General features: G+C 43.2%; 1 pseudogene; it reads right to left on the minus strand.

Moving 5' to 3' along the window:
- Positions 1 to 210: 210 nt before the first annotated feature.
- LOC123629863 lies at positions 211 to 9,014 on the minus strand (annotated as a pseudogene).
- Between the last annotated feature and the right edge of the window lie 3,615 nt (positions 9,015 to 12,629).

Below are 12,629 nucleotides of genomic sequence, written 5' to 3' on the forward strand. Positions count from 1 at the left end.
TCAGGGACACATCGGCAAAGCTCCACTTGCGGTGGGTCCACGTGCTGGACAAGGACACCGTCAGCCCCAAGAGACGTGCTTGCCGCTGCGGGGGTGGGGACACCAGGCAGCGCGTGAGTGGGCTCGGAGGACAGGGACGGGGACGGGGACGGGGGCGGCGCGACCCGCGGCGGGGGGCGCGTGCAGAGCGGCCTGCGCCCTTGGGGACGCTCACTGCTTGGCCGAGTAGCTCGGGTTCACGGGCACGCACCTGCGCTGCTTCACCTTCTGGAGTTTTCTGAGTCGGAAGGGCGGGTCCAGGCTGGGGCACTCAGCTCCGCGAGGACGGAGGTGACGCGCTGGGGCCGGCAGAAGGCGCAGGACGGGAAGGACTCCTCCTCCTCCTCCTCCTCCTCCTCCTCCACGTGCCGCGGGATGTTAGGAGTCGCCCTGGCCCGGCAGAGGGGGGAGGACGGCGGCTGCCCCAGCCCTGCTCGCCACCGCCTGCCGCAGTGGCTGCGTCCTGCACCAGTCACTCTTGAGGTACTTGCTCTCGGTGACCACCAGGGCCTCCTGGCTGGAGGCCAGCACCTCCTGATCTGGTGCTGCCATCGCTCCGAGTTGTCGCTGCTGCCGTCCTTGGAAGGCGAGGGGATGGCGCCCGCAGGCCGGTTCTCCCGGGCTCCCGCCACCCTCGCCAGCACGGCCACCAGGAACAAGGACAGGAGAAGCCTCCGAACATCCTGCAACGAGAAGAATAGTCAGAGGGGTTGGTTGGAATGGACGATGGAGTGCGCGATCCGCGGTTTTCCTTTTAGTGCTGTAGAGTTGTTTTATTTCGAGAAGAGACAGGCGGGGCGGGGCTGACTACTGGTTGCCCAGCGGCAGGTGGAGGCGAGAAGTGACTAAATAGTACATTTGTGTACTGCTGTTGATGGCACCCAGAAAATGCCCCAAGACAAGGAGAGGGACAAAATGGTCAGCAAGTAATTTATAATACAGTTAGGAAACACACACATGTTGAACAATCACAGAATTGCAAAGCAAATGCTGTCAAGAGATAGCTCGAGCCAGTTTGCAGAAGTACCAATAATAGTTAATAACCAACATTTACTGTGTTTTAGTATGTTCTAGGTGATAGATATTTCATTTGATCCTAAAAACAGCCTGAAGTGGGAGGTGGTATTATTATCCTTACTCTATAATGAAGGAAACTGAGGCCCACAGAGGTTGAGTTATTTGCCCAAGGTCACACGACCACTGAGCAATGGCCCAGGATTTAAAGCCAGGCATCTACCTCCGGAGCCATCAAAATTAACCACTAGACATGGATATGATTAGAAAAATTAATAAGTAAAAAGTAGAAGGAAGGTGGGTGTGGTTCGCAAGTTTCTTAAAGACGAGTATTCAAGCTAGAAATGGACACAGACTAGGAAAATTGTTGCGTCTCTGCTTAGCATGACTTATAAGTAATATATAACATTTAGCACGGGACATCTGCACACAGATATTCAAATCATTCAAATGAGTCATAAATTAGATTCTCATAGTGAAAACCAATTCCTGGTAGTGAACAGAGACATTTTCCAGGTTGCATTAAAACTGTCTGATGCCAATGCAAAGCTTGCTTACAGGAATGTATTATATTTTCAGTCTTTGTGTTAGGACACTATCACACAAGTTCAACGGGGATGGGAATCTCAGAGCAATGAGTCTTACTCTGTCTCAAATGTGTCTTGTAGGAGGCAAACCGAGGTCTGACTAAAGGGAAAGATGGACTTCAAAGTTTAATTCCCACTTTCAATGTTTGTAGTTTCTTGAGTAGTCTCAAGGCACACTAGCAGTTACACAGCAACAGAGATGACAACCGTCTCGTCTCACAGCTGTAGCTCCCGACACAGCTGTTGTCATCAGCATCGTCTTCATGTTTATTCACTCCCTCTCTGCGTATTTACCACTTACAGAGCTGAATGAACTCCCATTCCTTTTACATGCACCCCCTAAAGTGGACATGCAACAATAATCTCCCTATATGTCACTATATAGCTATAATAGCGAATATTAGTTATAATATTATATTAATCAGCCCAAAGTATAGAGAATGACTAAAATTTAATATTAAGCATGTTGAATTCCTCAAATTGTTAATAAATGTCATAAATTTATCCATGCTAATGTTAGTAGCACATATTTATTAGTTCTCAAAGCACATCAGACACTGATAGCTTCCCTTCTTGTATGAACCTATTTAATTATCAGAGTTCTATGAAGTAGGTTCTACTGTTTTCTGCATTTTATGGATGAGGACTGGTTATGCGATCTTGGCAATGAGAGATTGCCAAGATCATATAACCAGTAGTATGTAAAATACTTAAATCCAGGCATCCTGGCTGTGAAATCTGAGCTGCGGGTGAGCACCGCTGCCTCTTGGCTAAAAACAGCAGCAATGGCCTAGGTTCGCACAGTCGTGGTCCTGCCAGCAACAACATCTGAATCGCCTGCGGTGCTTTAGAATGCAGACTCCAGGGTCCACCCCAAAGCATTCTGAATCAGTAGGTTGGGTGAGATCTGAGATCCGTATTTTTAAGAATTGTCTCAGGTAACTTTGATGAACACCAGTGACCCCAAATGACAGTGAGGGTGCAAAGCAAAAGCATTGGGTCTGCCTGGAGAGGGAACAGGAAGAGCATAGAAAGTGACAACTAAGCGGGTCCCTTAAAATCCTAATGGGATTCCTTAGGATGATGACACTGGCGAAAGCACGGGAGTTAGGTCACAGAGATGACAATGGGCAGTTGAGAGCAGAGAGCGGGGACAAAAAGAAAGTTTTTTTCCTCTCTCTCTCTTTTTTTTTTTAAAACAGTTTGTCCAACACAATTATTGCACTTTTAAGGCCTAGTTTTTAGAAGGCTCTTCTCATTCCTCCTTAGTTCCACACACGAGGTGTCATATGAAAATGGCCACGCTTCCAGCTGGCTCATGGCAAGTGTCGAGTATTGGACACACTCAGCTTACACAGCTTATTATATTTGCAGAATGACTTGTGATCTCAGTAGCCTCTTAAAAAGAAAGTATTTTGGTTCCATTTTAATGATTTCCAAAATTATTAACATCCTGGGTAAACACAACCAAGAGTTTGCGAGTCCCAGCCAGGAAAGATTGACAGAGTCAGCCGGGTCCTCAAATCCTGGTTCCAGGAACAGCTTCCCACGCGGGGTGGACGGGCTCAGAAATGCGTGCGGCCACTCAGCAGGTCCGCCTCGTCGTCGGAGAGAACGTGCTCAGACTCATTTGGGACCAAAGCTCCTATAGTCAACAGTAGTAGATGCGGCGGTTTAACAACATGCGTCCTTTGAACGCTTTCAAACTTTTCAAAGCATCACCTTTAAAAGTTGTGTCTCCCAGGAACCTAAGAAGAAAAGTAAACCTCCAATTTTCAGGAAAGGGAAGAGAGGCTGCTGAAATCTAGATGACTGGGACCACCTCAGGCTCTTCTATCCTTTCCTGTGTCTCCTTTCTTTCCTCCTTCACACCCAGCAGCAGTAACGTGGCATCTCAGTGTCCAAACAGGCAAACAGGCCAGAGGCGTTCTGCCCTGGTGTCTATGAGGCTGCAGCCTCTTTTCTTCAGGGCGTTAAAGCAATGAAGCCAAGCTCCTCCTCTGCCAGCCCTTGGTGGCGTAGGGTTCCTGGGGGAGAGAACAAACGTGCATGCCTCTGTCTCCAGTTCACCAACTGTCCCTGTGTGCATACGTCACCGGGCCCCTCCAGGACCTGAATTTAGTACTTTAGCATCCTGCTCTGTCCTGAATCACTTTGCTACTCAGAAAAATGGTTGGCGTACAATTAACTTCTCAAGAATGTTGTGACAACTGCCAGGAACGACAGCATGAGGATACTTCATTTTACTCTCACATCTTGTAGTTGGCTTCTAGCAGAAGAAACTCATAAATAAATGCTGTTGGTTTTATGAACCATCCTTCTGGCCTGGCAATGTTGTCACTTGGCAAGGGGTGTCAGGACTGTGAATGCTGATGGCCTGAGCAGACTGGGTTGGCCAAAGCTGGTGGTGCAGAGAGAGAGGCGGTGGAAGTGTTTTTCTCTTAAGTGAACGCCCTTGGGCCTGGCCATGGTAGATACCAGAACAGGGGCTGCAGAGGCCAAAGCAGTCGAGTATCTAGGCAGCTAAAGCATCCCAGGGCCCTTCTATCAGCCCTTCTTAGAAGTGTCAAGACCTGAAGAGGGTTCTGCCAACAGGAGCTTGAGCAATACAGTTTCCTGATTTCTAGGAAAGGCTACAGCAGTGCTGAGTCATCCTTCCTGACAGGTGAACGCAAGTGACCAAAGGCCAAGGGTACAGCTAAGCTGATGAGCTCCCTCCCAGGGTGACCTTACTGAGTTGTAGAAGTCAGGTCAAGGCAGTACGGGGCTATGCAGGAATGGGGATCGGGATGGGGCTGAGACATTTTCTGTGACCTAAGAATTCCCGGGCATCCTTGGAAGGTTGAAGGGAGGCTCCCAGGGCTGAATATTGATAGGCACACCTGGCATAAACTTGCTGTCACCACCAAAGTGAAGAAAGACTCAAACAGAAACCTCCAAAGCAAAATCCCCAACAATGTTAAACTTCAGAGATTATTTTTACGAGTTCTAATACTGCCACAGCCTCCGCTACTAAAGATACTGCATTGATGATTTGGGTTCTTAGACTGGGACAGTAATGGTCTATCTGCCCAAATAACTCTCTAGAAAAAGATCCGGATGTTCCCTGGCCCCAGCATCACCCTTGTAGCCTAAGATGGCTTGTCTGCTGAAACCAGTTACCTCTAGAAACCGTAAACTGAGGCAAACCATGGCCCATGGATCAAACCCAACCTGAGGTCTGTTTTTGTAAATAAAGCTGTATTGGAACATAGCCACACCCCTTCATTTATGTTTTGTCCAAGGCTGCCTTGTCTCAAAAGCAGAGTGGGTGAGTAGTGGAGACAGTGACCTAACACCTGCAGTCTAAAATATGGACTTTCTGTCCATTTACAGAAAACCAGTGCCAAGTCCTGCTCCAGACTTTTTCTATCTGATTTAGTCATCACCTTCCCTTTACTGCTGGGCTCTTTTGCCAGAACAGGAGCTTTCAATTTTAACATGTATAACTATGAAATATTTCAAATGTAGAGCAAGACAGAGAATATAACACACCCTATGTACTCAACAGCAAGATGAAAACAGTGTTGATAGTTCTCATTTTTATTTTGCAATCTTTCAATTTTGCAAAAAAATAATATAGAGACTGTTAAAATATCATTCTGTTCTCATCGCTTCTCATACCCTCCGTGACATGACCAGCATCCTAAAGTCAGTCTATATCATCCCTGTTGATGTTTTCAGTGTGTACGTTTTGTGTATGAGAGTCTGTTTGTATGTGTGTAATTCATTTTTTCCTAAACAGTACCACACTCTTCTTTTGCAACTTTTCTTTTTTTTTTTTTTTTTTTGAGACAGAGTGTCACTCTGTTGCCCAGGCTAGAGTGAGTGCCGTGGCATCAGCCTCGCTCACAGCAACCTCAAACTCCTGGGCTTAAGCGATCCTACTGCCTCAGCCTCCCGAGTTGCTGGGACTACAGGCATGTGTCATCATGCCCGGCTAATTTTTTTCTATATATATATTTTTAGCTGTCCATATAGTTTCTTTCTATTTTTTTAGTAGAGACGGGGTCTCGCTCTTGCTCAGGCTGGTCTCGAACTCCTGAGCTCACACAATCCGCCCGCCTCGGCCTCCCAAGTGCTAGGATTACAGGCTTGAGCCACCGCGCCCGGCCCTTTTGCAACTTTTCTATCCAAAAAGAATGTGTTTGAGATCATCTGCACATGGATATTTGTAGGAGTCTCTACTGTCCACTGCTAAATATGAAACACAGTCAATCCATTCATCTTCCTGAGGAACAGTTGGGTTCCTTCTACTTTTTCACTATTGCTAATAGGCCTGCACTGAATATTTCAGTATGTGTTTATTTATGTCCATCTGTTAAGAGTTATTCTAGAGGAAACACCAAGAAGTGGAAATGCCGGGTCATAGGATCTGTATCACTTGAGCTTGACTAAGTTTTGTCAAGTTGCTTTCCGAGTGCTTGTACCAGCCTCCTCTGCCCTGGGTAACACGTGAGTCCCTGCTACAGCACATACCTCTAACACTCGGTGTTACCAGATTTATTACTCTTTGCCTACCTGAAACATTTGAAATGGCATCTTATGATTATTTTAATTCGCGTCTCTCTGATTACATGGGGTTGTATATTAAGCTCAAATGCAGCCATCTTGTGACTGAAAAAGAATGATTGCAACTTATTCTGAATGAGAGAAATTAAAATATTAGGAAAGGAAAAATAAGAAGTTCTAACAGTAAATCTTCTGAACTGTCATAAAAAGAATAGGAAGTGGCTCACAATTTCAAAGCAGAGAGATCAGGGGATCCCAAATGACTCAGAAGTTTGAAATCCAAATGGATTCATTGACTTTTCCAAGTGGCATTTTCTGAATGGAACATTGACTATCATTTTGTTCCAGGAGAAGCTTCATTTCATCTGGAAAAATTATATTATTATTATTTTTTTAAAGAACGTTTTCCATTTCCAAAGAAGAAATGATATTATCATTATTTACTTTGACTCTGGATAGCCAGTGTATCATTAGGGAATTTATAATCGAAGTTCTAAGTCTTTGAAGGAATGGTTGGGATAAGTTCAAGATAGGAAATATAACACTGTGGCAAGATTGTGGCAAAGCCTTAAATTAAATAAGGAAATGGATGGGAAAGGTCTTTGAAAGCTGTGGGTTTACCCACATATAGGTTGTTTCTCTCTAGGTCACATCCACTGGGGAATTGGAGGGAGAACATGGTTTCTGGGCCCTGAGCTGGCCATGCCGTGACCCTATGTGACTCACTCCCAGGCTTCTCTGGGTTCCCCCATGTAAAATGGTGTTAATGGCACTTGCCACCCGCTGTCTTGTGTTGCTGTCATGAGGAATGTGGCACTGAAATCAAGTCATAATCCAAGAACTCTCTGAGCAAAAAGAACCATGAGTTTTATTTGAAGGGAAGGAAGAAATTATGAGCCACCCATTAAAGATTTTATAGCCGCTGACATTGTTCTCTGCAGCCATTAGGCAGCACCTAACTTTTTTTCAAATAAAGATTTTAGACTGTTGCCCAAGTCACCAATGATACTGCAGGGATTCTGCACTCTCCAGTCCCCTTCCTCCACCTTTCTAGAACAGCACTGTGTGTTCAAGGAAAGCTATGATAGCAGGCTTCCCCTTTCCTGGGAGCAGAGAATAGATTTTCTGTCTATGTATATATAATAGACAAAATAAATTAGTGAGGCCTGTCTAAATGATTTGTGCAAAATCAAAAACATTCTGCCCATGTACTCCATCAATTTTTCCTGTTCACTCTTACTTCCGGCTACTTCATTATTCTCATTGTGTGACAGTTCATAGGCATGGTGGCAAAGCCCATAATAAAGTCTGACAAAACTATGCACTGTCATCCCTTTGTTCTTCCTCTAGAATTCAAGAGAAAATATCTTTTTCCTCTTTCAATCTCAGTCTTTCAACCTCTTTTCTTGATTTTTCTTTCTCTGTTCTCCTCTTAAAGATGAATCTTCCTCAAGGATTTCTCATAACCCTGTCTTCTCATTGCTGGTATTTCTACCAAGAATTCTATTCATGCCTATGACTTCACCTACCAGCACTCTGCTCATGACTCCCAGACCCTATACTCAACTGCCTAGCAAACATTCCCCAAATGTCCCGCAGGCACCCCAAATTCTGTATGTTCCAAATCTCGCCATAATTTCCCACACATCTGCTCCTCCTCTGATGGATCCTGTCTCAATGAAGAGTACAACATTTATCCTTTCACCTAAGCCAGAGAGCTGAGAGTTCAGGCAGACTCTGTTAATTTACTACCTGAGAGTCAATATCCCATTTTTCCTTTCCAACAGAACCACAATTTTGTCCAGGTATTGAGTTTCAAGTTCTTCATAGACTTTTCTACACACAATGCAGTTGAAAGTTGGTTGGTCCAACCCAATTGATCATCCTACTCTTCTTGTAAGTGATTGATTCAGGCATGGGCAATAATGCAACTGTGATGTAAGATCCAGTCTCCTGGGAAAGGGTTTTATTCCCCGACAAGAAGAGACACACCAGGAGAAATGGCTGTTCTGGTTTTGATTGTGTTTATGCAAGGATTGTGTTTATGCAAGGATTGGATGACTGAGGCTATGGCAGCCTCCATAAGGGTGGGCACATGGGATGAAAGTCAAATCTTTGCAGGGTAGACCCCAAATGGAAAGCAATTGGGTTCCTGAGTATGTTTTTAAGCCATTGAACTAAGCATTCCTGGAACTGCTTACCCTTGGACTTCATGTTTGTGAGTTAAACTCATTAGTATTTAAAGCACTTTTGTTGAGTTACTGGAGAGTATCCTAGCTTATCTTCTAACATATTAAATCCATCAACAAGACCTCATTGTCTTCCCTGCCTCATTTTTTTTTTTTTTGGAGACAGAGTCTCCCTCTGTCACCTGGGCTAGAGTGGTGGTGTCGTCATAGCTCACAGCAACCTCAAAATACTGGGCTGAAGTGATCCTCCTGCCTCAGCCTCCAGAGTAGCTGGAACTACAGGCACACACCACCATACCTGGCTAATTTTTTTCTATTTTTTTTTTTTTGTAGTATAGACAGGGTCTCACTCTTGCTCAGGCTGGTCTCGAACTCCTGACCCCCAGTGATCCTCTTGCCTCAGCCTCTCAGAGTGCTAGGATTACAGGCATGAGCCACCACATCTGACCCCTGCCTGAAATGTTTCTCTGACCACTGTTAGTCATTTAGGTTTCATTCCAATGCTGTTTCCTTTGTGAAACCTGCATGTTTCCTCTGCCCCTCACTTTTGCCATCGACATACCTGACTGCCTTGCTGTAGCCAGTGGACGCCGTGTAGCCACTGGGAGCCATGTAGCTCCATGTAGCTCCACATAGGGAGCCGTGTTTGCTCCCTACTGTGGTGTCAGAAATTGGAAGACACCGGTATTCAATCTTTGTTTAAAGTGATTTATGGTGGGTCTAGAGAATAGTTTTGAACGTTTATTTTTTTATTTTTATTTTTTTGAGACACAGTCTTGCTCTGTTGCCGGGGCTAGAGTGCCGTGGCATCAGCCTAGCTCACGGCAACCTCAAACTCCTGGGCTCAAGCGATCCTCCTGCCTCAGCCTCCCAAGTAGCTGGGACTACAGGCATGTGCCACCATGCCCAGCTAATATTTTCTATATATTTTTTAGTTGTCTGGTTAATTTCTTTCTATTTTTAGTAGAGACGGGGTCTCGCTCTTGCTCAGGCTGGTCTCGAACTCCTGACCTTGAGCGAGCCTCCTGCCTCGGCCTCCCAGAGTGCTAGGATTACAGGCGTGAGCCACCGTGCCTGGCCTAGTTTTGAATGTTTATTAAGGTATGAATGAATGAAAGACTGGATGATTGAATATGTTTTACCTACACTGGCAGAGATGTGATTTTTTTTTTTATTTTTAAAAACTATCAATAAGAGCTTAAAACTGGGTTAACTTTTCAGTAGGTGTGATACTTTCAGTAGGTGTGAGCCTTTCATCATAATGATTTAATACACATCTAGGCTCAAAATCCGAAGTAAACATAAGGATTAAAAATGGAATATTTGAAAAAATCAAACGAACCATTGCATATGATTCAGCAACAATAATTTTTGCAGGTCCTTATCTTCCTTCTCTTCCCCAGGTTGTCTGCTCCTCTTTATTTCTTCAACCACCAACTCAATACTCTTTCCTATCTCTCATCTTAACTAGGCCAGCAATTCTCTGTGGTAAATGGTCTTCAAACTAGCATACGTCTAACCCTGGGGGTTACAGACAGGCTTTCCAAGGAGTGTGTGTTCAAGTGTAGTATTAGAGGAATCAGTGTATAAACCCTCAACCTCTGTGTGTTCCTTCGCTTCCAAGAGATCAGCTAGGGAAGGTGCCCACCATGGGACAAACAGGTTCTCCTTTCCTGCCTCGTTCGTGTTCTCTTCTTTCGCTTTACAAAAGAGAGGGGCAGCTGCCATCCCACCCACTCTTATGGGGGTGTACAGCCTGAGATACGACAAAGGCTTTAGGGTGCAAAGCAAAGGGACAATTCTAAGCATTGTTACCCTCACTAAAAAGTAAATGACAAATAAATCTTTTTGCTAGTCATTTCTAATAATTTGCTTTAAATCAAAATTGAAAAAGAATCTAATTACATTCACAGGTGATATCTCATCAATGATCTATATGTGATTTTTCACATGTAAGTTTGAAGGATTTTAAGAAATCAAGACATTGCTCTTAGGAAAACACATTTCTATGCCTATAATCCCAGTGCTTTGGAAAGCCAAGGTGGGAGGATCGCTTGAGGCCAGGAGTTCAAGACCAGCCTGGCAACATAGTGAGACCCCTGTCTCTACAAAAAACTGAAAAAAAAAAAAAAAAAAAAAAAAAAAGGTCAGGTGTGATGACACACACCTGTAGTCCTAAGTATTGGGGAGGCTGAGGCAGAAGGCTTGTTTCAGCCCAGGTGTTTGAGGCTGCAGTGAGCATTATCGCACCAGTGCATCCAGTGTGGAAGACAGAGTGAGACCCTGTCCTAAAAAATCAAAAAAAGAAAGAAAGAAAAAAGACAACACATTTCATTACAATTTACTTATGTGAATACATCTCCTTAGTATATATTACATATGTAATTATATATTAATGTATATAAAATATAATATATTAATAAAATACACTATGTATATTATATAATCATATACACGCAGGGAGTAAAGAATTTCTGCTGCACCCTGCCTCTTTCTAGGAATAAGTAGTATTCCTCTATGAAAGCATAAATAACAATAAAATATCTCCATTCATGAGGCATCTTTTTTTTTTTTTTTTTTTTTGAGACAGAGTCTCGCTCTGTTGCCCAGGCTAGAGTGAGTGCCGTGGCATCAGCCTAGCTCACAGCAACCTCAAACTCCTGGGCTTAAGCAATCCTACTGCCTCAGCCTCCCGGGTAGCTGGGACTACAGGCATGCGCCATCATGCCCGGCTAATTTTTTTTTTCTATATATGTTTTAGTTGGCCAGATAATTTCTTTCTATTTTTAGTAGAGACGGGGTCTCACTCTTGGTCAGGCTGGTCTCGAACTCCTGACCTTGAGTGATCCACCCGCCTCGGCCTCCCAGAGTGCTAGGATTACAGGCGTGAGCCACCGCGCCCAGCCGAGGCATCTTTTTAAGAGAGGAAAATAATTGAAATTTACCTTTTTTGTGTTTAATAATTATTTATCAACTTTGTGACATCCACTTATGCTATTTTGATCAAATACTGTTGTTCACTCTAATGAGTAATCAATCCCAGGAAACACATAAAGCTGGCCACAGAATTCAAATTAAAATTTACATGCACACTTTTTGTCATAGTAAAGAATGAGGAGAAATAAAAGACTTTCCAGTACAAAACCTACTAGGAAAAACTTCTGTGGTTGGAACTAGTGTGAAATATGAATTTAAGGAGAAAAAGATACAATGTAAAATTTCCTTTAAAGGAGTATTTCTACATTTTTTTTAAATGTACAGCAGTGGGCATAAAATAGCCATGGTATTTAGATTCCTCTGGAAACATTAAAAAATGTTGTCACCATTTTATTTTAAAACATCCAGTTTGCAATATTTTTTAAATAATATATCCACTGCAAATTTTAGATGTTAATTGAAAAGTTTGTGAGAGGTCATAGATTTAGAATTAAAAATGTTTGCAGAACAGTCCACTGAAGTATATTAGAGTACATTATTATATTATATTATTATTTGCAAGCATGAGGATTGCATTAATGATGCTGTACAAGAAGAATAAGTCACTCTTGAGTTCTCTGATACATAAAAATTTTATGTCCACGTGTAAATGTTATGAAGAAAGACCTCAGGCTTCATTCCTCTCCTAATCACCACTCACTTCTTGAATTCTGCAACCTCTCTTTCCTGACAGTTTTTCAAAACACTCTGTTGGCTAATGGGTCCATAGAGGACTGGAAAGACCCATATTAAGTACTTTAATTGAAACAAGAAGTCTGCTTTGGTCGCTGTTAAGTCTTATGCACCCTACTTTTTTCAAGTTAACTCCTATTGACAACTGATGTAGAATTCAGACAAATTAGAGGGCAAATTCAAGGCTCTCGACCAAGGAAAACAAACATAATCAGAGAAAACCAGGAGACTTAAAACATGCCAGTGGATATGGAGTTATGGAAAAAGTGAAGAAAAAGTGTTGAAAACATATTACAAATGAAAACCAATACCAAAACCATTCTCCATTTATGGGCCTGTAACAGGCAGCAGTTTTATTAAAGTTGTGTGCATGAATCGACCCATTCATTCATTCATTCTACATGTTCCATGCATTTTCCTGGGGGTTGAGATACAAAGAGGAATAAGACGTTGATTTCATTCATAAATAAACAGAAAGGGACAATAACCCTGATTATAGGAAAATAGTTAATTGCTCTTTGAGTAACCCATGAAAGAAATGGTGTGGGTCTGAGCTAAGGGGTGGTGGGAATAGAAATGG

The sequence above is a fragment of the Lemur catta genome, unplaced genomic scaffold, assembly GCF_020740605.2.
Source record: "Lemur catta isolate mLemCat1 unplaced genomic scaffold, mLemCat1.pri scaffold_55_ctg1, whole genome shotgun sequence".
In the NCBI taxonomy this organism is placed as follows: Eukaryota; Metazoa; Chordata; class Mammalia; order Primates; family Lemuridae; genus Lemur; species Lemur catta.